This window comes from Eublepharis macularius, chromosome 15, assembly GCF_028583425.1.
Source record: "Eublepharis macularius isolate TG4126 chromosome 15, MPM_Emac_v1.0, whole genome shotgun sequence".
NCBI classification, from domain to species: Eukaryota; Metazoa; Chordata; class Lepidosauria; order Squamata; family Eublepharidae; genus Eublepharis; species Eublepharis macularius.
The window spans coordinates 18480421-18506141 of record NC_072804.1 but is presented as its reverse complement, the minus strand read 5'-3'; positions in this window follow the sequence as shown (position 1 = coordinate 18506141).

The following is a 25721-nucleotide window of genomic DNA, read 5'->3' as shown; positions in this document are numbered from 1 at the left end:
AAGTTATATTGAACCTGGCACCTTCAGCATGCAATCCATGGCCATTCCTTGTTCCAACTCTGGAACTCTGGACTAGCAAGATAAAGGGGATATATATAATTATGAATTAAAAATGCATGAGCATTTGTACTGTAATAACTATAATTATGTGTGTATGTATGTGCCACCCAGCAAGGGGCTTTTAAGGCAAGTGAGAAGCAGAGGCGGTTTGCCTGTGCCTTCCTCTTCAGAGCCTTCCTTGGTGGGGCCCCATTCAAGTACTGACCCTGCTTAACTTCCAGTATGTGATGAAATTGGGCTATACCAGGCCACCTTCCCTTAATAACTATGAATACACCCATGCTCTATGGTAACAGTAGGCCACTGAGCATTGGCGGCAGTGGTGGATATTGGAAAATAGTTACATTTCATTTGCTAGCCAATTTACCAAGTCAGAAGCATTTTCCCAACATGAAGTAAATAATTTTCAGGCAATTAAACTGTAGAAAAGATAGGCATTTATTGGAGGAGATTCTCTTCACAGCGTTTTCTTGTAGAAGACAGAAGAAATCATCCTAGTCTAAAGGTGAACTTTCCTTGTTTGGCACGCCCAACTAATTCGGCCTCATACTTACGGACAGGTAAGTGGAGCTCCAGAAAGTTGCATTGTCTTCCTCTGGAAGACCAGGGGACAAGAGGGAGAAACTCTCACAATAGCTACAGGAAGAGAAGGAGAATTCAGGGAGGCTTTCCTACTTTGGACGAGGAGAGGCATCTTGCTAATCTGGAAAATTACACACCCACCCTGAAACATGAAGCATCCACCCGAAGTCCAAGGCACACTGAGAGCTAAACCACAAGACAAATTGCACAAGGATGCTGAAGTGAAGAGAGACACAATGTTAGCCGGAAAGTGTAGTTTGTATTTCACCTCTCTTTACAGAGCTGACAATGATGGCTCCTCAGAGGGTTTGATAATTTCACCTCTCTACAAAGCCAGCAAAGATCCTTCCTCAGAAGGGAGACAAAGAGGAAATTAACAAACCCTCTGAGGAGCGAAATTTAAACCATGCTTCCCGGCTAACATAGCGTCTTCCTTCACTTGAGCGTCCTCGTGTAATTTGTTTCATGTGGTTTAGCTCTGAGTTGCCTATTCTAACAGTGGCAGAGATTATCAGATAGCTAGACAGATTTCATGCAGACATCCTGCCTTTCTCTCACTGCTCCCACTGAATTTTGTAACACACATAGCTTTTGAGATCAATTCCCATTGCTAGACTGCCCCCAGCATGCAACACAGAAGAACAAGAGGACCAAATACACACAAGTAACTCAGAGATGGGGCCAGATCCCAGCTTGCAAAGCCCATGTGGCTCAATGCACATATTGTCGGGCAACAATCTGGGCCAGGGACCTTGTTGCTGGGTCAGAGGACTGAAGACATACGGCTAAGCAGAAAGAGGAGAAACTAAATGGTGTCAGGCAAGGAATAGAAAGGATACCGCCGGATACCAAATACCAGGGGTTTTTTCCAGCTGGAACGCGGTGGAATGGAGTTCCGGAACCTCTTGAAAATGGTCACATGGGCCGTTTCCACACAGCTTACCTTCTTCTGAAAACTTCCAAAAAACAGCGTCTTTGCATGCTATCGTGTCTTCTCACACGATAACAGCATCTTCCTGGCGCGATTTCGTGCACAAAGATGCTGTTTTTTGGACGTTTTTGGAAGAAGGTAAGCCGTGTGGAAATGGCCATGGCTGGTGGCCCCACTCCCTGATCTCCAGACAGAGGGGAGGGCAATCTAAACTCCCCTCTGTCTGGAGATCAGGGGGTGGGGCCACCAGCCATGTGACCATTTTCACCAAGGGTGATTTAAACTTTTAAAAACTCCCCCCTTGTTCCAGCTGACCCAAAGTGACATCATTGGCCCTGGGAGCATGCGTGCACTTTGCGGGCCCACATGTGGTACCAGGGGCACCACTTCCCACCAAGAGTTGCCCCCTGTGTGGGCCACCCGCTGAGTTCCACCACCTCTTTTCCCAGAAAAAAAGCCCTGCAAGATACAAATAGGCAGAACAAAGCAAGGCACAGGTAATGCAGGGACAAAGGAGCATAAGAACACAAGTGCCTGGCTGGATCAGACAAGTGGTCCATTGAGACCAGCATCCCGTCTCATACAGTGACCCACCAGTTGCCCAGTTGCCTGGTGGAGGACGATGGGACATGGGCCAGAGCTGTCACTCAGGAGCTCGGCAGAAATCTCTTCCTTTTTGAGGAGCTGTTGGGAAGATGGAACTGAAGATGCTCAGGTGGTATAAAATGAGTTTGTACACTATAAGAGAGCACGGGGGACAAGCTTGACACAATCATGGGATGGTTACTCCATTGACATCAGTATCCGGGTCTGAACTATACATATAGTGAGAATGAGTGCAGTGAACAGGGCAATTCTACAGACACTCCTTGCATACAGTAGAACCTGCACATTAATCCCAAACACAGCAGAACCTCTTTCCAATACAAACATCTCCAAGGAAGGGTGCGGAGATTTACAGCCTTATGAATAACCCAAGCTAGCAGTGTTTTTGGCAAATGCAGAGATTTCTAAACTGAGCTCTTTTTTTTTGTTTGCTTACACAAGAAAAAAATGCCACACTCTTGCAATATTTTCTAAGACAATCTTCCAAAAGTACAAAAAATGAAATGTTTTTTTGTCCCAAATACCCAGAGGGAGGCAAAAGAATCAGTTCTACGCTCTCTGTACCTCCCCTGCAAAACAGGATATCATCGATAGTTGGCCTCAGTCCAGCAAATAATACAAGCTTCTGTCTTGGAAAAGTGAAATACATTTCAAAAGTTAAACTATTAGGGTTATTTTCCCATTAATACCAAGGCCTTCCTTTCAAATGGCAGCCCAAAAAGTAGGGACATGGGTTTACAATTAGAACCACCATTAGGGAATTCATCCGTATCAAGGACAGAAAAGAGGCCTAAGTGGGGAAACCTCAAACATCTTTTTTTTTCTCTAAAAAAGGGAGTACGGAAGGGAGATTGGAGACGGATGAAAAAGCTGAAATAGAGACACTGTTCCTGGATAGTGGAAAAAAGGTGTGTGTGTGGGGGGGGAGTGGCAAAAAAAAAAGTCTCTGGCTTCAAGCCAAGGTGCTGCACAAACCTGCCGTGCTTTTGGTAAACAAAAATATGTCAAGAAACAGGTTCTTTCTTGATTATGTGCAAGGTTCTTAATTTTACCCTGTGAGCCTCACAGCCCAACGGTAAGATTTGCTTGCCTCGGCAGATTGCCCGGAGGGAGATGGATTATGGCATCAGCTGAAGAGCACAAACCAGGATTTAATGACTGCCCGCATTTCAGGCTGGCCGGCACACAAGCTGAAAGCTTCAGAACTGGGAAGGGGGCGCATTTCCTAAGGCTGTCCAAAAACAGGGCATGTAGTTCAGGAGTGGACTGTCTTCAGTCATGTAAGGTCTCCTTTACTTTTATTCGAATCCCCGTGTTCTGCAGGCACGTTTTAAATTTACAAGCAGGAATGCATACTTAGGGGTGTGTGGTGTGCTGCAGTTGGGGCTTGTAAAACCTACGTTCAAATCTCCATTCAGCCACGGCACTCACTGGGGGACTTTGAACCTAGGGTTGACAAGCCCAGCCTGGCAAGGAATAGGAGACTAGTAGAGCTGCCATGTCCCATGATGAGGGCAGGGGACCTCCTGCTCCCAGCCTCTGCCCCCACCGCCATTCACCTGGCCAGCAGGGGGGGAGGCACCGGGGAACAGCCCAGGAGTAGAGGTGGGTACGGACCGGGAAAAACTCACGGTCCGTGGGTCCGTGGTCTGTGGTTTTCATGGACGCATGGAGCACAAACTTTTCACAGTCCACCTGGTTCGCAAATTGACCAGTTCGTCAGTGGTGCTGGGAGCACTCTGCCCCCCCACCTTGCTCCATTCAGCTTGCCAGCAGCTTGAGCTGCAAGGAAACAGCCCTTTCCAGGCTTCCGCTGGCCCACTTACGCGGCCGGGAAATGGCCATTTCCGGGTGCCAGCTGGCCTGCACTCCAATGAGCCTGTTTGCAGGGAGGGAGGGCTAAAAATTGAATTAATAAAAAAAATGCTCCTCAGCAGCCCAATTAGGCCTGAGTTGAGCTGAACTGAGCCAGATTTGGGCTGCTGAAGAGCGCAGCAACATTCCTGCAATCGCCAGCGGCCCAATCTGGGCCCAAATCAAGCCCAAGTTGGCTGCCCTGCAGAGCGTAGGAGCGCTCCCAGGGTGCTACGTGACCTGCACAATGGTGTCATTTCCTGAAAGTGATGTCATCATGCGGGCTGGGAATGTGCGCGCACAGGTCATGCACACAAGAGGGACACCAAAAGGTAGGTACTGGGCCTCCAACCTCCTGCCCGGGGAGTTGGGGGACCTGGCAACCCTAGCTCAGAGGCTTAGTAAGGGCAGCCAGCTAGTGAGAGTGGCACAGGAGTTGTTTCCCACTGGTTGCATGCCTGAAGCCTAACATTTTACTGCCAGTGGAGGGGGCAGGTGACTGTGCCAAATAGCTGCCACTAACTGGAGAGCAACAACCTACTAACATTTTGGAGAACTTCACAGAAAGAGAGAACTATTCAAGCGCAGCCTAAAGGAGCCAGAATAATTTTTCAATCACCTCGTTTCAGCAACCACTCCTCATAAGAATCAACACAGGAGTAACTCCAGTTTTATACTTCTAACATATATTATTTTCTAGATGATGCTCTTGAATTTGTGCCATGCTGATTCACGGGGTTGGTACAGCATGGAAGGTGGAGCTTGCTCTGCGTGTACAACGGTTACCTTTACGTCTTCTTATCCCAAAGAGTATGGGGAGTTAAACTCATAATAGGGTCAATAATTTTATTATGGAAACAATTACAATTAGAAACTTTAAGAAAATATAATACCAGCAGAACTAATGGCAACAGGAAAATACAGCCTCAAATAAACACCCATTCTCCCAACCCACATCCTAAAACAGATATAATTAAGTATATTCACCCTTTTGAAAAGACTGTGTTTACTTGTAAAGATTCAGCAATTTTTAAAAAATTATGCTTTTTACTATTCTGACTTCTTTCTTATTGTCTGTGTTGAGTCCCAGATTTCTGGGAGAAAGGCAGGTTCACAAATAAATAATTGTCTTAGCTATGGCAACTATAAAGCCAACAACTTTCCAAGTGATATTTATAGATGAAGCATTCAATAATAAATTTTTATGTGAAAAATCTCAATGTTTAAACAGAGTAAAAAGTGGATTAAGAAGCTTATTTCTTACTGAGTTCTAAAAAAGGCAAGAGAGGGCCCAGTTGTGAAACTGCAGGGGGATTCGAACTGGGGATTCCAGCAGCCTGATGTTAAGAACATAAGAACATAAGCAAAGCCATGTTGGATCAGGCCAGTGGCCCATCCAGTCCAACATTCTGTCACACACAGTGGCTAGAAATCCAGTGCCATCTAAAGGACTGTCAGTGAGGCCAGGACACCAGAAGCCCTCCCACTGCCTTCCTTCCAGCACCAAGACAACAGAGCACCACCTCCCCACAAAGAGAATACCATCTATCTCCTGTGGCTAATAGCCACTGATGGACCTCTGCTCCATATATTTGTCCAGTCCCCTCTTGAAGCTGGCAATGCTTGTAGCTGCCACCACCTCCTGTGGCAACGAATTCCATGTGTTTATCACCCTTTGTGTAAAGTAGTATTTTCTTCTATCTGTTCTAACCCGACTGCTCAATAATTTCATAGAGTGCCCACGAGTTCTTGTATTGTGAGAAAGGGAGAAAAAACACATCTTTCTCGACCTTCTCTAACCCGTGCATTATCTTGTAAACCTCTATCATGTCTCCCCTCAGTCGTCTTTTCTCCAGGCTAAAGAGCCCCAAGCGCCTCAATCTTTCCTCATAGGGAAAGTGTTCCAACCCTTTAATCATTTTAGTTGCCCTTCTCTGTACTTTTTCCAGTGCTATGATATCTTTTTTAAGGTGTGGCGACCAGAACTGTACACAGTACTCCAAATGAGGCCTCACCATCGATTTATACAGAGGCATTATGATACCGGCTGATTTGTTTTCAATCCCTTTCCTAATAACCCCTAGCATAGCATTAGCTTTTTTTATGGCAGTCGCACACTGTGCTGACGTTTTTAGTGAGTTATCTATCATGACTCCAAGATCTCTCTCTTGGTCAGTCTCCGCCAGTTCAGACCCCATCAACTTGTATTTATATTTTGGATTTTTGGTTCCAATGTGCATTACTTTGCACTTGGCTACATTGAACCTCATTTGCCACATGGATGCCCACTCTTCTAGCCTCGACAGATCCCTTTGGAGTGCCTCACAATCCTCTCTGGCTTTCACCACCCTGAACAATTTCGTGTCATCTGCAAATTTAGCCACTTCACTGCTTAATCCCAATTCCAAATCATTAATAAACAAGTTAAAAAGCATTGGACCCAATACCGACCCCTGTGGCACCCCACTGCTCACCACCCTCCACTGTGAGAAGTGCCCGTTTATACTCACTCTCTGTTTCCTATTAATTAGCCAGTTTTCGATCCACAAGAGGACTTGGCCCTTTATCCCATAGCTACTGAGCTTACTTAGGAGCCTTTGATGAGGAACTTTGTCAAAAGCTTTCTGGAAGTCAAGATAAACAATATCTATCGGGTCTCCCTTGTCCACTTGTTTGTTCACTCCCTCAAAGAACTCTAACAGATTGGTGAGACAAGATCTTCCCTTACAGAACCCATGCTGAGTTTTCCTCATCAGCTTTTGGTCATCAATGTGCCCACTAATTTTATTTTTGATAATAGTTTCCACCAACTTACCCGGTATTGACGTCAGGCTGACTGGCCTGTAATTTCCCGGATCTCCCCTGGAACCTTTTTTAAAGATGGGGACAACATTAGCTACCTTCCAGTCCTCAGGAACAGATGCAGAGTTTAATGACAGATTACATATTTTTGTGAGGAGATCTACAAGTTCACACTTGAGTTCTTTCAGAACTCTTGGATGTATGCCATCTGGGCCCGGTGATTTATCAGTTTTTAAATTATCTAGCAGTCGCATAACCTCCTCTCTCGTCACCTCAATGTGACTCAGGTCTTTCAAAACCCCTCCCAAAGTCAGTGCTTCCGGAGTGGGCATGCATTTCTTATCTTCCACAGTGAAGACAGAAGCAAAGAACGCATTCAGCTTCTCGGCCATTTCCCTATCACCCTTTAGTAATCCTTTTACGCCTTGGTCATCCAAGGGCCCCACGGCCTCCCTAGCTGGTTTCCTACTTCTAATATATTTAAAGAATTGTTTATTGTTTTTCTTTATGTTCTTTGCAATATGCTCCTCATATTCCCTTTTTGCCTGTCTGATCACAGACTTGCACTTTTTTTGCCACAGCTTATGCTCCTTTTTATCAACCTCACTCCGACTAGTTTTCCACTGCCTAAAAGAATCCTTTTTACCTTTTACAGCTTCTATTACATTGCTTGTTAACCATGCTGGCCTTTTCCTAAACCTATTTGTGCCTTTCCTAACCAGCGGTATATATTTAATTTGAGCTTCCAGGATTGTAGTTTTAAATAGTCTCCAAGATTCCCCAAGTGTTTTGACCTTTTTTACTTTCCCTTTCAGTTTCTTCTTCACGTACCCCCTCATCTCAGAAAAGTTACCCCTTTTGAAGTTAAACATGGCTGTGTTGGTCTTATTTGGCAATTTCCTATTTATACATATGTTGTACTCAATAACATTATGGTCACTGTTCCCAAGTGGTGCAATCACATTTACATCTCTCACCAGGTCTTCAGCATTACTGAGGACCAAATCCAGGATCACCTCTCCCCTAGTAGGTTCTGTAACCATCTGTTCCATAGCACAGTCATTGAGACAGTCTAGAAACTCACTTTCTCTCCCCCGATTCGAACACCCATTGGCCCAGTCAATGTGTGGGTAGTTAAAATCACCCATTACAACACAGTTTTTTTGTTTAGCAGCCATCTTTAATCCTGTCATCATTTTATAATCCTCCTCTATTTTCTGATCTGGAGGGCGATAACAAACTCCCACAGTTAAGTTTCCATTTGGGCCCGTAATTTCAACCCATAGCATTTCCAGAAGCGAATCTAATTCAGTTACCTTCTCAATCTTACTGGAATGTATACCTTCTCTGACATATAGAGCCACCCCACCACCAACCCTTCCCTCCCTATCCTTCCGATATAATTTATATCCAGGAATCACCGTGTCCCACTGATTTTCCTCATCCCACCAAGTTTCTGATATGCCCACAATGTCTATGGATTCGCCCAACACTAAACATTCCAGCTCCCCAATTTTACCTCGGACACTTCTAGCATTTGTATATAAACACCTGTAACTTCCCCGGCACACTTTGCCTCGAGACGTAGTTAGGTCATCTGCACTTTTTGTCTCCATCTCAGTTGACAACTCTAATCTATCTCCCTGTAGAAGTGTTATACCTAGCCCTTCATCTCTCTGAGATGAACCATCCTGAACCAGAGACACTTTATCTCTTGTCGGCTTTCCCCTAGCATTTAGTTTAAAAACTGCTCTGCCACCTTTTTGATTTTAAGTGCCAGCAGCCGGGTTCCTTCTCGGGACAAGTGGAGACCGTCTCTCTTGTACAGCTCCCGCTTGTCCCAAAAAGAATCCCAGTGCCTAACAAACTTGAACCCTTCCTCCCTACACCATCGTCTCATCCACGCATTGAGACTCCTGATCTGCGTTTGTCTCTCTGGCCCTGCGCGTGGAACAGGTAGCACTTCTGAGAAGGCTACCTTGGAGGTCCTGGCCTTGAGTCTCCTGCCTAACAGCCTAAATTTTTGTTCCAAGACCTCACGACTGCATTTCCCAACATCGTTGGTTCCAACATGGACCACGACCGCTGACTCTTCCCCAGCACTATCTACCAGCCTATCTATAACACGCGTAATGTCCGCTACCTTCGCACCAGGCAGGCAAGTCACCATACGGTCAGAACGCGGTTGTGCCACCCAGCTATCTACTTGTCTAAGGATCGAATCACCAACTACCAAGAGCCTCCCTCCCGCCCCACCCAGGGATGGTTCCTTGATGCGAAAGGAAACCTGCTCACCAACTGAAGAAGAGGTCCCTTCTGAGGGCATGTTCCCCTTATCCTCAATACGGTGCCCACTGCTGTTCCACACTGCTGTGACAGATTTCCAGTAGTGGAATCCACTGGTCTACTCTCGGTTGTCCTTGGAAACCATCTTGCCTGTGGGGTGATACTGCAACTAAGGGCCAAACTAGAGGTGCAGGTTTTTTAAGGTTCCCCAGACCCAACTCAGGTATCCTTGGCCGTACAGCAGTTAAAAAGTAAATGGCTGTTAAAAAATAAAAGAGCCCAAATGGCCTCAGAAGGCCTCCGTGGCACAAGAGGAACCCCCCCACCCTATTTTTACTGCTCCACATGCACAGATTACTCCATGTGGAGCAGAAAAAACAGGGGGGGGATCTCCCTCCCCCCTGCTATTTTCACAGGGGGAAATGGCTTGAGGGGGGAGAGAGAGCCCTTCCTCTCCCCACGGAGCTGAGGCCATTTAGGATCTCCTTTAATTTTAACAGCTAATTCCTAAAGCTGCTGTATAGCTGCAAGGAACTCAGGTTGGGTCTGGGGAGCCAACTCTTTCAAAACCTGCATGTCTAGCTTGGCCCTGTTACATCAGACATAAGGTTGCCAGCCTCCAGGTGGTGGCTGGAGATCTCCTGGAATTGCAACTGATCTCCAGCCCATAGTGATCAGTTCCCCTGGAAAAAATGGCAGCTTTGGAGGGTGGACTCTATGGCTTTTACCCTGCTGTGGTCCCTCCTCTCTTCAAACTCCACCCCCCCCCCCAAATCTCCAGGTATTTCCTGACCTGGACCTGGCAACCCTATTGGGTTTACTCGAGCCTCCAACTGTCACCTGGCTCTTCAGTCTACCTAACCAGTTGAAGTAGAGGCAATCAGACTGCCCTGACTGGTAACACTGGGAGTGTGATGGCACGTAGAAGGACAAGCTTTTCAGTGATGCCCTTCTCTAACACTTCCTGTCTCTGACACTTGATACAGGGGCACTTATTAGAGGTGGGGAATAGCTGGCAGAGTGTTGGGCTGAGAGGGTCACAGGCTGACCAAAGGCCTCTGATACTTCTGCATATGTGTGCACCACAGGAAGGGACAGAACAGAGCTAGAGAAATCACACGCAGCCCTTGTTCCATTACGCAGGCTATGGCCATTTCCACACGACTTACTGGCCTCTGGAGCGGTGTGCAAAACACACGGAAGATAGCGCCTTTCTCGCGCGAAATTGCCCCGAGAAGACACGATGTCGCGCAAAACTCCCACATGATAGCGTCTTCCTGGTGCGATTTTGCGCAAGAAGACGCTATCTTCCGCGTGTTTTGCGCAATGCTCCGGAGGCCGGTAAGTCGTGTGGAAATGGCCTATGCGCCTAGAGGAGACGAGAAGCAGAACACTGTTATGCCCTAAGGATATCCCTTTCTGAGAGGCGCTATTGCCTACACAGGGAAGGGCCATGACCCTCGTTTTGTTTATTTTGCTGGCAGCTCAGTGATGAAAAGGAATCCTTTAGCTATTCAAAAAGGCCATCATCAAAAAGGTCCCTCATGAAGTCATCACGGGCGACTCTCCACAATATTGGTTCTTGCTGGCATGGCAGAGGCAGGGAAACAAAAGAAGGCAGAACCTGACACGGGGTTGCCATTATTAGCAGCAGCCCAGCGTCTAGCATAACATGTATTTCCACGCCTGAACTATGAACCTGGAAGTCCGTTGTCTGAAATCCCTCAGCCACATATCAAAGGATTTCACTTAGCATCAGCTTTTCACCTACCTTATGAGGTAATACTCATGTGCTGTAAAGGCTTTCGTGAGGAACATCTTGTTCTTCTCTGCCGTTTTCGCACTGCTTACCGGCCACGGAACATCGCGCCAAGCTCCCAGAACGACAGTGTCTTCCTGGCGCGATTTCGCGCTGCGAAATCACACCAGGAAGACGCTGTCATTCCAGGAGCTTGGCGCAATGTTCCGTGGCCAGTAACAGTGTGAAAATGGCCCTCTTCTCCAAGCAGCAAGAAGTTTCATGGGCAGCATTTATCTGGCTTCACAGGAGCACATGCTGGAAACACATGGCCTTTCAGAGAACTGGCTTTGTTTACAAATATACAGGTTGAGCCAAAGAGCCTTCCCACCCCCCAACACACACACACAGGGCACCAGATCTGTTTCCCCAGATCCAGCCCTTAGAGATCCAGATCCTGCACTTGCAAAGTACTCCAGTCAACTCACAGCCTGTCTCTGCCCAACTCAAAACGGCTACCTTTTTGACACACAGGGAATAACCAGATCTAAGCGCCAATGGTTTTTTTTGACTCTCTGCTGACCCCGTGGAACACTTAATGAAAGTGCCTAAGAGGCTCCAGGTGTGGAAATATGATGCCCTAATAAATGTATTTGTCTTTAAGGCACCACACAAGGTTCTTCATCGTTTTGGCTGCTGCAGATGGTCAGCTCGCTGGGATAACAACATAATGTAGCTGAAGTGCTCTGAACCTTTAAGAGCACTATATAAATGTATGAATACATTATTCAGCATGAATTCCACCTTCAAATGTTTTCTGTACTCTTTGTTCTCTCAAAATTGTTTTCTCCCCCACCCCACCCCACCCCACCCCCCGGGTAAGAACAAGCCAAGTGAATAACCCACGCTTGGAATAAGTTACACGCCATGGTCTCTTCATTCTGTACTGAGAATGCAGCATTTTCTAATGCACAGGTCTCATTTCCTCCGGAGGACACAACTTCCAACCTCAAGTCTTTTCCCTTTACTGAATTATCTTGCTTTTTCAGGTTCAAGGACTCTTTGTTTACGAGTATTGTGACACCACGGGTTTGAGTTCCAGAAGAATTTTGCTCCTGAATAGAAAAATCACAGAGAAGGTCCTTCACATTCTACAAATAAGCAAGCTATTCAGTAAACAAGCCGAACAATACAGAGAACATAAAAAGCCAGGGCCTCTAGTAAAACAAGAGCTCAGCTCTGAAAGCAAGCCACTCCGTACGGTAAGGTAGACATGATGACATGCTTCCCACTCCAGCGCCTATTTTACACCCCAGGACGCCTCAGTGAGTTTAAATGGGGCTTACTTTGAGGAAAGCGTGCAGAGGACCAGGGACCGACTGGGATGTTAAAGCAAAGCAACTGCAAACTGAACTGAATCCCAGCGAGGCCAGAGGAAGCTTGGCTCAGCCTTGGCCAGCACTGACAGGCTGTTGGTAGCAATTTCTAAGGCAAGAGGCCGCATGGTGTGGCCAGTGGTTGGGTTACTAACTCTGGGTCAGGAAATTCCTAGAGATTAGGGGGTGAAGCCCAAGAAGGGCAGAGGTTGAGGAGAGGTGAGATATCAGTGGAATATAATGCCATAGAGTCCAACTCAATCAATCAAAGGGTTTATTACGGTCACAAGACCAGCCAAGAAAAATACAGATAAAAAGAACAGTTTTTAAATACTTAAAATGGGTAAATACATAAAAGATCATATATATGTATATATATCTAACAGTAAAAACTCACTCACTTTGTTAATTCACTTCCCAGCAATTGACATTTCCTTCGTCAGATGATTCCACTTTCTGAGTGCTGTCACACAGAATTTTGCAACTGCGTAAGATACAGTTCTCTGGCTATCCTCTAAAAGATATACCCGAAGGGTTTTGGGACTAAAATCTATGTAACACTCTAATGGTTTGAATCTATAGAGTAGTGGGATAATTAATTGTATCCTTTCTTCTTGATAGAATTCGCAGTGCAAAAGTCACAGGGACAACAGCGCTGCTGCAAAGGCAGGCGGGAGAATCTCCCATACAAAACTGCAGAGGGGAATGCATCAAATCGTGCTCTAGAGAAGGCCCATCTACATTTTTCGTTTATAATGTCCAAAAGATATGGGGATATGGTGTAACTCAATCTTTTTTTAAAGCTCTTATAGCTTAGAGGAAGCATTGCCTCATCATTTTGGGAATAGAGTCCAACTGCCAAAGCAACCAGATTGCTGTAGTGGTTAAGAGCGGCAGGACTCTAATCTGGAGAGCCAAGTTTGATTCCCCGCTCCTCTGCTTGAAGCCTGCTGGATGACCTTGGGTCAGTCACAGCTCTTTCAGAGCTCTCTCAGCCCCACCAACCTCACAAGGTGATTGTCATACGAATGATAATAGCATACTTTGTAAACCGCTCTGAATGGATGTTGTTAAGTCATCCTGAAGGGTGGAATATAAATCCAATGTTATTATTATTATTATTTTCTCCAGAGGAAGTGATACCATGGCCAAGCTCAACTGTAATAATTAATAATTAATCGTTAATTTTATGCTGATGGACCTAATACAAGCAGTGATTTCTTATGTGTCTGCTATAAGTACTTCACAATTGCTTATTAACTTTGAGAAACTATGTTTAGTTATGTATTGTCGAAGGCTTTCACGGCTGGAGAACGATGGTTGTTGTGGGTTTTCCGGGCTGTATTGCCGTGGTCTTGGCATTGTAGTTCCTGACGTTTCGCCAGCAGCTGTGGCTGGCATCTTCAGAGGTGTAGCACCAAAAGACAGAGATCTCTCAGTTTGAGAGTTTAGTTACATTGAATACTGAAAGTAAGAATTCAGAGCTTTGTCTCAGAGATAACGGTATAATAGCATTTGTGTGCCAGATACATTCAGCCAGAAAGGAATTCTTAAAAGGTAAAATACTCAAGACAGTGACTTATTCCAGTGTCACACATGTGCAAATGTGATATGAGGTGACTTCGCACTAAAAAGATGATGTGCATACTGAAATTTATACTGCGACATATATGATGAATCAATCATATTGTAATTAAGTACAATTATATTGTGATATCATAAATGCTATAAAACTGCTGCTCAAGGGAGGAGCTGGAGGGAAACAATTTTGGGGGCTTCTAATGTCCGATTTCCCTCTCGTTATTGCAACAATGAAATAAATTTAACCCTCTCCTTGCTCCTGACCTCCAGTGTTTTATTGGGTGGGGCGCTGGAGGAGATTGCCCTTTTCAGGCGTAACAGGAGTGCTCTCTATTTTTTGGAAATCAGTTGTAATTTCAGGAGATCTCCAGGCCACACCTGGAGGTTGGCAGCTCTAGCCAGTGCCCTTACTTACTCTTTACTTGGCCCACCAAGACCTTTTCCAGTAAGTTTAAGGGACAGCCCACCCCTACACAGGGCCGGATCTAGCATGCCCAGCGCTGGGGGGCAACGCTTGTAGGTCCTCGCGTGTGCGTGTGCACAGCGCGCGTGCGCTCCCGACGTGGCGTGATGTCATTTTGGTGACATCATCGCGCTGGCGCCGGAGGCAGCGTGCGGGGCTGGGAAGCCGCCCGCGCCATTCGCTTCTCTGCAGGCAAATGGCGCGGTTGGCTTTGCAGCCCCCCATGCTGTCTTTCGCCTGCCCCGTGGGACACGGGGTGGCCGGCTGCCCCCTCTCCTGAGGGGCAAGCAAATGGCGTGGGCGCCTGCGCTGCCCTTTGCCTGCCCTGCGGGATGGGGTGCGCGGCAAGCCAGCCTCCCCCTGTCCCACGGGGCAAGCGAAAGGCAGCACGGGAGCCTGTTAGGCTGCCCGTGCCATGTACCTGCCCCGCGGGACAGGGGGCAGCTGGCTGCCCCCTCTCCTGTGGGGCAAGCGAATGGCGTGGGCGCCCGCGCTGCCCTTTGCCTGCCCTGCAGGACAGGGGGTGCACTGCAAGCCAGCCGCCCCCTGTCCCGCGGGGCAAGCAAAAGGCAGCGCAGCTGCCCATGCTGCTGCCTGCGCGCTCCAGCAGCTGGGAGCTGCTCCCGGCACCCCCTCCCTGGCGGCGCCCAGGGGCAGACTACCCCCCTGCCCCCCCTAGATCCGGCCCTGCCCCTACACAGAACAGCAGCCTTAGTTTTTAATACTCTTAAACTCAATCATTGTGCTTTCCAGAAAAAACAAAAGTAAACGAGCAAACTCCAGCCACCAAATTATTAAATGAGGCCACTGAACTTTGAGTTTTACAACAATGGCGTTCACATAAACAAAACAAGCAAACTAGCCCAAATACTCCCTTCCGGCGAACACAGCCTTTTTTGCCATCTACTGTTGGAAACCCATTTCTTAATGCAGTTTGTACACTTTTCCTTCTCCAAAAGTTTATATGCTGATACAGATTTCTGCTCCGGTTCCTGTCACAAGGTGAAAAATGTCCATGTGTGTTTAAATTTTGCCATGTGGTTTCTGTTAGTAAAAAATAGGGTATTCAAGTTGTACGTAGCCAGCAGAGCAGCCCACATCCTAGGGGGGGGGGTTGGAGCCACCAAGTCTACGGTCATTTTGGCCACACATGAAGGGTGTTGCTTACTGATACATTCCATATCTATTTACTCATCATGTTACACAGTACACTGCAATCTTCCACGAAGTTTTTTTAATGTTAAAAGGTAACCTTTCCTCTAAAATCCAAATGAAATGCAACTTTTCCCCATTTAGAAATAGTTCTAAAATATCTGTGAATGGTTCTTTAAAAATGGAAAATGTCAGGCATTGCCAAGGATTCTCTTGTAGGCAGCTTTGTTTAAAGTAGAAAAAGATAAGTTGGACCTCAAGCTGTGCAACCACAGAAAAATAAGTATGCATTCTATAATATCCTAGATACGAGAACACAGAGATCATTGTGTTGTTTGCCCTGCAAAAAACATAAAATGTGTGTAATTTGGGAGGTTGATATTTCATTTCGTGCAACAGAGGTTTGCAGAAAGTATGGAATAGGTCGTTGACCACTGGTTGGGGTCGCCAACTCTGGGTTGGGAAATTCCTAGAGATTTCTCTAAAGCAGCCATTCTCTACAGGGGAACTGAGCTCTGTAGTCTGGAGACAGCTGTCATTGCAGAAGATCTCCAGGACCCACCTGGAGGTTGGCAACCCCCCAACTGGTGTATACATTATTGGTGTGCCTGAAGGCTGTAGATAGTCCAGTACCGGTCTAAATGGATCTTGGATTGTTATGCAAAGTCACTTTTTCTGTTCTAACACAGCTTACTCAGGTTTACCAATTAGGTAAACAATCCTGTGTGCTGTAAATGTATAATACCTTGGTGGGGAACAAGCGTGGATGTCCAGGTCAGGCCATTCCTATCCACAAGATAAGAAATAGAAGCAAGGATTCACTTTAACTACCCTAAGAACACGGAACTAAAATCAGATCTGAAAATTATTGTTAACAGCAATAACATTTATAACAATCCATGCATGAAAAAGAAAATGTGCACAGCATTTAAACTATTTTGACACTAAATTCCTATTGGAAACTTGGGGGAAACTTTTTTGCTCCTTTCAGATTAAAATCTAGCAGCTGTGGTTAAAAAACAACTAACCAGTCAGTTCAGCCGAGGAAATAAGATTAATCCAGAAGGATTTATGGGGGTCAGGAAGGACACGCTCTGGCCCTACTGACGCAAAGTAGTGCCTTCCTTACTGAGGTATTTCATGGGTGTGTCCAGGGCTTTTTTTCTGGGAAAAGAGGTGGTGTAACTCAATGAGTTGCCCGCACAGGGGGCAACTCTTGGCGGGAGGTAGTGCCCCTGGTACCACATGTGCACATGCAAAGTGCGCACACACTCCCAGGGCCAATGATGTCACTTTGGGTCAGAGTTTTTAAAAGATTAAATCGCCCTCAGCAAAAATGGTCACACTCCCCTCTGTCTGGAGATCAGGGGGCGGGGCCACCAGCCATGTGACCATTTTCAAGAGGTTCCGGAACTCCGTTCCACTGCGTTCCAGCTGAAAAAAAGCCCTGGGTGTGTCACTAAGTCATGTGTGGAAAGGGCTTAGTGTAACACAAAAATGGAAGATAAGTTACATGTAATTCTATGGTTGGGGGAGAATGCAGCGTGGTATAGCCCAACCTTATCAAATCTTGTAAAACTAAGCAGGGTTGGTACTTGGAGACCACCAAGGAAGACTCTGCAGAGGAAGGCAATGGCAAACCATCCCAGCTTCTCGCTTGCCTTGAAAGCACCTTGTTGAGGTTGCCACGAGTCAGCTGCAACTTGACAATACATACATTATGTCACTCTCCTTTTTTTTTTTATTTAAAGACCCTATGGAAAGCCGGGATCTTGAGGAGAGCATTGATCAAGGGGGGGGGGAGGGGATGCTTGAAAAATTATTTATTTATTATGGTCAAAGACCAGCATACAAATAGATACAGTGCCAGAAATGTTTGTGGAGGGGTTGCTTAATGTCATATCTTTTTCCTGACAGTCGGAAAAGCAACTTGAGAGAGTCTGTTTTGAATGGTTGGCAGGAAAGGGTTAAATGCAACCTTCCCCACTTCTGTCTGCTCAGTATTCGAAATTCCTGCCAGCGCTTTTCCTGTAAAAAAATAAAGAACCAGTAAAAAAGGAAATCAGGAAAGCACACGCCCAGCACACCGTTTGGCCCTGAGAACTTCTGTCATACAGGAAAGTATTTAAAAATTGTGTACTAGAGGATGAGATTGTTTCGAGCAGGAACGGGTACCGTTTGCCAGAGCTAAGATTAGAATGTTTGTATATCAATTTTTCATTAGAAATGATGGTAAAGATGTATTATGCACAGCAGTATAAATTTACATTGTGAATCAATATGTTGGCCATATGGATGTCAAGAGGAAAAGGATTTATATTATCTCCGTTGACGAGAACTTCATCAAATGTCAAGGGAGGATGAAAATCTTCAGATTGCCTCCTTTCTGGGTAGCGCAGAGATAATCGACTGAGATGTAGCCCTGCTGAGATCTCCTTAACACCGTTCAGTCTTCAATTGTTACACAAAAGATAAAACGAGAGTTTCCAGCTCTGCATTGGGAAATTTCTGGAGATTTGGGGGCAGGGGAGGCCTAGGCAAGGCAGTGTTTGGGGAGAGGAGGGACTTCAGCAAGGTATAATGCCATAGAATTTACCCTGCAGAGTAGCCATTTTCTCAAGGGCAGGGCTCATTTTGGGGGGGGGGGGACGCACCGGAACACAGTTCTGGCAGTTCCCCAAAGAGGTCACATGTCAGGTGGCCCCACCCACCTGACTCTCAGCTATTTTGGGCCCGTTTCATCCTGGATTGGGGCTGAAATGGCCTGGATCGGGCCGCTGATGGATGGTGGATCACTCTCCTGCTCAGCAGTGGCCCGATCCTGACCATTTTGAGCCCCTTTTTGGCCATTACAGCCCTTTTTGCCATTTTGGGCCCAATTTCGGCCCTGAATGGCCAAGATTGGGTCCAATACAGCCAGAACACGTGATGTCAGGGTGTGTGGGATAGGCAAATCAGTTATGCCAATGACACATTTCCGGTGATGTCAAGAGGTGCGGCATACGCTAATGAGTTATGCTAATGAGTTCCTCCAGCTCTTTTTCTACTAAATGTCCCCTGCTCAAGGGGAACTGATTTCTGTTGCCTGGAGATCAGTTATGATTGCAGGAGCTCTCTAGCCACCACCTGGGGGCTGGCCATCTTAGATAAAACCATTCTCTCCAGACTGCTGGCAACCGCAGGGAACTTTGTAGAGCCAGCCTAGGAGTCACAGCACTGCCACTTCTGGCCACATAATCAGAAGTGGTGTCCTAGCAGTCCTCCAGATTCCTATGGTTTTCCATACAGTTTTTGGGGGTAGCTACAGCACAGTGGAAACATGTGGTGCCATTTCTGGTTGAGTGACCAGAATTGATGTAGCGCCATTGCTGCAGCAGCACTTCCTCCTTCTGTTTTGCTTCTGCTGCTGCATCAGGCAGCTGTGCCTTCTCCATGGGAACTCAATTTTAAAATTCTGCAGGGGCCAATTCTGATCAGGACAGCAGCTCAGGGGGAAGAGGAGTTTTCATTACAACTTCAGAATGGGCAGAATTGAAGAGAGAAGGCCAAGTATCGAATGAGCTGAAGACTTATGTAATCAAGGGCTGGCCTTCAAAGAAGAAGATATCAGAAAACTTACAAGCATACAAGCATGTACTGTCCGGGGAGATTAGTGGATTCTGAGAAATGACCACCTAGTTGTTCCTACAAATCTGCAAGAACATTTGATTCACCTTTCCCATGAAGGTTATCTGAGAATGACTCTGACTAAAAGGCAACTACAGCAAGATTTCTGGTGACCAGGGATGGACAAACAAGGAGAGAATGTGCTTATGACAAGTCACAGAAAACTACTTTATTACAAGTGGACTATCCTGCCTACTCATGGGAAAAATTAGCCCTGGATATAATGGGGCCTTTTGAAGATCAGCCACCAGCCCAAAGGTCTGCCATAGTGATGGTGGACTACCATTCAAAATGGCTTGAAGTCGCATTTGCTGCTAAGGTTGCCACAGAAACAGTGATCAAATCCATGCCTTCAGTTTTTCCCAGAGAAGGATTTCCTAAAGATCTTGTGATAGATAATGAGGTACAGTTAATTTCTTCTGAAATGCAAATGTACCTCCATACCAATGGCATTAAGCACAAAAACAGTTCCTTATCTTACCCAAGAGCCAATGGCCTTGTTGAAAGAATGAACAAATTGGTAAAGGTTGTTGTGGGTTTTCCGGGCTGTATTGCCGTGGTCTTGGCATTGTAGTTCCTGACAATGCCAAGACCACGGCAATACAACCCGGAAAACCCACAACAACCATCGTTCTCCGGCCGTGAAAGCCTTCGACAATACAAATTGGTAAAGGACTGTCAAAAGTCCAGAAAGCAGCCCACGAAGAGGATGCTGAGTCTTCTTTTGGGTTAGAGAGCCTAATAGATACCGCAGAAGAGGAAGCAAACAGAATACCAGAATTTATCCCACTTCCCAGTCTTTAAGAAATCATTTAAGAAATCATTTAAGAAATCATCAGAATCCACCCTGCACAGAGCGCGGGACTGCTCACTCAGCTGGTGTGACAATATCACTTTCGGGAGTGATGTCATTGCACAGGTGACGGGGCACGCATGCACCACATGTGCATGAAGGAACACCACAGTGGGAGAGTATAGGGACCTGGCAACCCTAGTCCTGGGACAAGTCCCTGTAATGATCACATCGCGGATGCAACTGTTTGGCCCTAATTCACATTTAAAAATTCATAATTGTACTTGCTTATGTTTTCCCCAGGGCCATTTCAAGGTATTTTGACATCCCAAGTACCAATTTTGTTATACCCTACTCAGATAAATTATGTTTATGTGGATCTGGGGTGACTGAAACTTTATCTTGTATTTTCTTTGATTGTGTGTTGGTCATCCCCTTGAGAAATCTGGGGATACCGCTGGGGATAGCTTCTGCTGTTTCCCTTGTTTCTATGTCTTCCCTGCTGGCTGAAAGTGATCCTGATGTTACTAGGGCAGTGGCCAAATCTCTGGCAGCAAGGATGGAAATAGAGGGTGGTATTTTTAAGACTGGTTTTGTCCAAGACCATTGGGTGATTGGATTGTTAAACAGAAGTAAAACGTGAAAGGTACACTCGTCCCTGAGAGCTCATACCAGCACCAGCCAAATCCAAAAAACCCAAGTACTTCTGCCAGTGGGACTGTGGACCAAGAAGAGACACGCCCATCTCCTTCTATGCTGCTGAGGGCTGAAAACAAGCCGGGTCCCTGCAGCATTCTGGAATTCTCCACAACATGGGAGAACCAGTCTCTCTTGTTCCCTTTGTCACAGACGAACAGTAAGCAAAGTTGAAAGCCAGTTTGCCATGGAATATCCAGGAGGGATTTTCTGCATGAAACAGGAAAAGATGAACTGATGATTTGTGGATTTAAATAAATAAAAGGCAGGGAGTAATATAGAAAAGGTAATTTTTTGAGGTATTAAGACTACAAGTATAATGTTTGTAAAGCTATTATAGGTGTTGTAGAGTAAACGCAAAATGATTTCTTATACATGTATCATTTTTCTCTGTTCTTTTTCTTTAGTTTCTGTTGTCTTCTTTTTCTTTTTTTTCTTATTCTCCTTCTCTATTCTGTTTTTTTTCTCTTCCTTTTTTCTTTTCCCTCTTCTAATGAGATTTTAAATTTATCAATAAAAATATTTTTTTTATAAAAAGGAATATCCAGGAGAGAGTAGAAGTTCATTTACAATTAGGGTTGCTGTTCCCCCAGAGGGGGCGGGGGACCCCTAGCTCCCATCCTCCCCCACCCCACCACTCACCTGGCTGGTTGGGGGAAAAGTGCAGGAATGGGCTCCCAGAGCGCACTCCCAGGGCAGCATGACAACATCATCATGCAGGCCACAGGAATGATCCCTGGCTTTGCACCAGCCAATTCTGCCCATTTGGGGGCCCAAATCAGCCTGGCACGAAATCCAGGCATACTCCTGGGCCCTACACAATGATATCACTCCCAGAAGAGCTGCCATTGCACCAGGAGCATGTGCGCTCTTCAAGCATTATTATTATTACTATTATTTATTATATTTCTAATCGGCTCCTAACAAACGCGCTCAGAGTGGAATATAACACATATAAAATACATGAATGTGATTTAAAACCAGATAAAAATGTCAATAAACATAACAATACAATTTCTAAAAGCGCACATATTGCACCATCCAAACCTCAATCCATGGGGCCAGATGGCCAACTATTAGATGTTAACAGAACAGGGGGTAAACCCTCCACCATGGCAGGAGGCTGGTTTCACAGCCCACCCGCCTTAACCATCATATGCCTGGTGGAATATCTCTGTCTTATAGAACCGGCAGAAAGACAACAATTCCTGCTCAGCCCGGGTCTCCACAGACAGAGAGTTCCACCAAGTGAGAGCCAAGGCTGAGAAGGCCCTGGTCCTGGTTGAGGAAAGGTGGACCTCTTTTGGACCAGGAACCATCAAGAGATGTTTGTCCATTGATCAGTGTGTCCTCCAGGGAACACAGGATGAGAGGCAGTCCCATAGATATGCACTCGCAAAGGCATGGGAGGGTAAGGGGACCTGGCAACCCTATTTAAAGTGCATACTGAGCTGCATTTTGAGTTGCATTGTAGATTGCTGAGCGTGCAAAACATGGATCTTCTCCTGCATATACACAATTATGCTTTCTTTGCAGATTTCTAACAGTTTCAGTGGCACAATGAACCTTATTCATGATGGGGCAAGTTTTCTCTAAGGCAATGGTCTTCAGCCCATGGGTTGGGACCCTCAGGTTTGCCACAGAGACCCACTTGCTGGGTTGCAAAGTCTTATTACAGAGCCCCCCTTTTGCTGCAAATGGAAGGCAGTAGGAAAAGAGGAAGACCTAAAACGAGATGGCTTAGCTCAATAAAAGAAGCCACGTCCTCCAGTTTGCAGGATCTGAGCAAGTCAGTTAATGATAGGATGTTTGGGAGGTCTTTCATTCATAGGGTCGCCGTAGGTTGGAGGGGACTTGACAACACATAACACACACAAATAGCCTTATAGTGCATCTGCATCAAGAGTAAGGGTGCCTTTCCATGCATATGTGCTAAGAGAACCACCAGGACTGTGAGTCAAGGACAGTCAGTGGGAAAGAAGATTCTTTTTAACACAGGCAGGTTCAGATATCTCCTTTCCACAACAACTCTTTCTTGTCTGCTTTCTTTTTTCCCAGTCAATCTTGTTTCCTATAGGGCTACCAACCTCAAGGTGGGGCCTGAGGTTCTCCTGGAATTATAAATTATCTCCAGATTACTGAGAGCATTTCCCCTAAAGGAAGTGGCAGCATTGGAAGGCAGGCTCTATGGTATACCATAGAATCTAGGAGAAATGGAAGTCCTAGAGTGACATCACATTTCCTGCCAAACTACCTCTCTTCCCTAGGTGCCATCCCCAAATCACTAGGATTTTCCCAAGCTAGTGTTGGCAGCCCTATTCCTAAACTTGCCCAACCTTCTGCTATGGTGGGAGGCCTCCTGCAGGCAAGCTGTGCTGTTCACTGCCATTCTGAGGGGCAGTGGGAGAAAAGTTTAACATTTTAACAGCGATGATGTTGATGTCACTAAAATCATAGAGTTTAGTAAAGAATTTCTAGAGCTACCCTTTCTCACTTTGGGATTCTACCCAGAAGTGACAGCAATGTTGGTGACATCCCATCTCCCATGTTCCCAATCTCAGCCCTCCTGGCAGTTGTTAGGCTTGGCCTGGCAGTCCTACCTGCTCCCCCGCTGGCTGCTTCTCGAGGGCTCCATGCAGGACTTTTTTTCAGCTGGAACGCGCTGGAACTCTGCGGCACCTCTTGAAAATGGTCACATGGCCGGTGGCCCCGCCCGCTGATCTCCAGGCAGAGGGGAGTTTAGATCGCCCTCCATGCCGCTCCAGCGGTGTGGTCATTGTGTGGTCCTGGGAGCGTGCGTGCACTTTGCGTGTGCGCATGTGGTACCAGGAGCACCACCTCCCACCAAGCGTTATCCCCTGTGCTGGCAACCCACTGAGTTCCACCACCTCTTTTCCCAGAAAAAAAGCCCTGGCTCCATGTATACATGCAGTACAGAACATCCTTCCCCTCTGGTAAGGTCACATTTCTGATTCCTCCTTTTTCTCTCATGCGACTGCCTGTGGAGAGAGTTCACCTCCTTGCAATATAAAGAAAGTTAAAGAGCAAAAGTCCAGTAGCACCTAGAAGACTCACAAAATTTGTGGTAAAATTTTGTGAGTCACAGCTCACTTCCTTAGACCAAGAAAGTTAAGAAAATATAGATTTTTAAAAAAATTCGGCATATGTATCTGAAGTCCACTTTTCAACACAGGAACACAACTGACCTTTATCTACAATGGTGCAATTTCAGAATCAAAATAACACATCCTGTTCAAAAGAGAAAAAAAGGTAGTGTTTCAGAAATGCCTTCTAGTCTGGCTGGACCTGTGAACATTTTGTATTTATTTAACGTTATGGAACCCCGTGGAGAGTTATCTCCATCTGAACATTGTTCTTCGGCAATGATGTGGCACATACAGATTGGGTTTCCAAATCAGCTGGTTACATCCTGTGTTTGCCATTCACGTGTGAAGAAAAATGAAAACAAACCTTGTCTCTGTTACTTTCTCTTTTTTAAAAAGTTAAATGACACAAATGTTCCCAAGAGGAAAAATAACTTTATTTTCCTCTTCCCATAGTTTCCCCAGCTATAACAATGCGGTGTTGAAGGCAGGCGGACTGTTCTCTGGATTGTGGAAAGCTTTGTGCAAAGTTGCTGTTTTATTCTATTCAATATCCTTTCCATATTTAAGGAAGCGGTTGATCATCGCATCCTGGAGCATTTCCCACAACCTCCCTTCAAAGAGACAAGAGAAGCTTCTAAATAATTTAGACACCCTATCACCTCAAACAGAGTCAAGGTCTTTGCGGCACAGTTTTTCTACAGCTTTCCCAAGCAGGATCAACTTGCCTCAAATACAACTAAAAAGAAAGAGGAAGAAATCTCATTTATCTCACTATGCATCGAATCTGAGTCAAATGCGTTTAAGAAGTAGAAATAACTTTTTTCGTTTATAAAAGGGAAAACTTCTAGTGAATGACAAGGAATTGCAGCCCATCAGCTAAGACAGCAGCTTTCCCTTCCCCACCACATTCTCTAACCCCACACAAACTGGGAGGCAGTTGACCCTGCAGATCAGGCGCATGCAGTCCTTTTGATGCCCCCATTGCCCCACTCACAAGGCGGAATAAAGAGCAAGACACAAAGCTTTGGGAACTAAGGGCCAAATGTATTTTGGCAGCATTAATTGCAAACATAATGCAAAACACAGCAAGGGCCTAACTAGTGGTACAGGTCACGCCTTAGGGCTTCAGAGCAAACCGCACACTAATAAAGGCACAAAGGTAAATGCTGCCGGCCCGCTCTAATGCTGCAGCTGCCGGCACATTGCAGCCAATGCTGTCAAAGCTGCCACTGCTGCTCTGCTGCAGGCCTCAACTGCTCAGGGAGAAAGCTACGTGCTGTTCTCTTCCAAGCAAGAGATGAACTGTGGAGTTGGGAGGGCAGAGCTGCCTATTAAGGTGCCTGGCTCTGCCCCCCACCACAAACCCCATATGTTGGAGTAGCATCCTGCCACTTCCTCCGCCAGGGTAACAAAGAACATCCCTCGGCCTACGTGACTGCTCCACCAGCCAGAAGGGGCCCAAATATGTGTGGCTGCTATTCTGCAGGAATGTAGATTTTCCATCGATGATTCATGTTGACATATTGTCCAAAGAAGCCCACGGTGTCTTTGATACCATTTTCATTGCTGCTACAGCTTCAAATCTTGTCCACTCTCAGCTTTGCATCCAATGTTCTTAGAATTCTCTTGCTCTCCATTTTTGTATGTATTTCCTTAGAGCATTTTCTGCCAAAACAGCTCCAATGGAAGCTGCCAGTGATAATGTAATAGCAGTAGAAATGGAACAACCAATAGGATGGCTATGACTCAAAATATTTGTTGCCTGAGATAAACATTTCAAATGGCTCCCCTTACTCTATTGTGGGAAATTAGGGAATGATCTTACCTTGCACAGGAACCGATCCATGGGAGGTGTGTACAGGCCTCCTTCTCTGTTTTACAGGGTGCACATATCAGCGGGCATCTGCAGAGAGCTAATGTGGCTGGGGAGAGAAGAATATCATTATGGCTGTTGTGAATGATCACAGTGCTTTTGTTATATTTTTAAGTTTTGCACAGAAATATCGCAAAGTGTACCGCTTGCTTTCC